The sequence below is a fragment of the Arachis stenosperma genome, chromosome 2 (genome assembly GCF_014773155.1).
Source record: "Arachis stenosperma cultivar V10309 chromosome 2, arast.V10309.gnm1.PFL2, whole genome shotgun sequence".
In the NCBI taxonomy this organism is placed as follows: domain Eukaryota; kingdom Viridiplantae; phylum Streptophyta; class Magnoliopsida; order Fabales; family Fabaceae; genus Arachis; species Arachis stenosperma.
In genome coordinates, this window is record NC_080378.1 from 53,665,476 (window position 1) to 53,666,378 (window position 903).

General features: G+C 42.0%; 1 non-coding gene across 1 annotated transcript; it reads left to right on the forward strand.

The window, feature by feature from the left end:
- The first annotated feature begins 413 nt into the window (after nt 1-413).
- On the forward strand, nt 414-517 carry LOC130964596 (small nucleolar RNA R71). The gene has a single exon (XR_009080685.1). It is a non-coding gene; the product is annotated as a small nucleolar RNA R71 (small nucleolar RNA).
- Nucleotides 518-903: the final 386 nt, after the last annotated feature.

The following is a 903-nucleotide window of genomic DNA, read 5'->3' on the forward strand; positions in this document are numbered from 1 at the left end:
AGGTGTTTCCATAGGGTTCTCCCATGTAATTCACCTCTTCCATTGAAGGGTTCTCAGGATCATAAGCTTCTTCTCCAGATGAAGCGTCCTTAGTACTGCCTGGTGCAGCTTGCATTCCAGACAGACTTTGAGAAATCATATTGACTTGCTGAGTCAATATTTTGTTCTGAGCCAATATGGCATTCAGAGTATCAATCTCAAGAACTCATTTCTTCTGATTCGTCTCATTGTTCACAGGATTCCTTTCAGAAGTGTACATGAATTGGTTATTTGCAACCATTTCAATGAGTTCTTGAGCTTCTGCAGGCGTCTTCTTCAGATGAAGAGATCCTCCAACAGAGCTGTCTAATGACATCTTGGACAGTTTAGACAGACCATCATAGAAGATACCTATGATGCTCCATTCAGAGAGCATGTCAGAAGGACACTTTCTGATCAATTGTTTGTATCTTTCCCAAGCTTCATAGAGGGATTCACCTTCCTTCTGTCTGAAGGTTTGGACTTCCACTCTAAGCTTACTCAATTTTTGAGGTGGAAAGAACTTTGCCAAGAAGGCATTGACTAGCTTTTTCCAAGAGTTCAGGCTTTCTTTAGGTTGTGAGTCCAACCATATCCTAGCTCTGTCTCTTACAGCAAAAGGGAATAGCATAAGTCTGTAGACCTCAGGGTCAACCCCATTGGTCTTAACAGTGTCACAGATTTGTAAGAATTCAGCTAAAAACTGATGAGGATATTCCAATGGAAGTCCATGGAACTTGCAATTCTGTTGCATTAGAGAAACTAATTGAGGCTTAAGCTCAAAGTTGTTTGCTCCAATGGCAGGGATAGAGATGCTTCTCCCATAGAAGTCGGGAGTAGGTGCAGTAAAGTCACCCAGCACCTTCCTTGCATTGTTGGCATTGT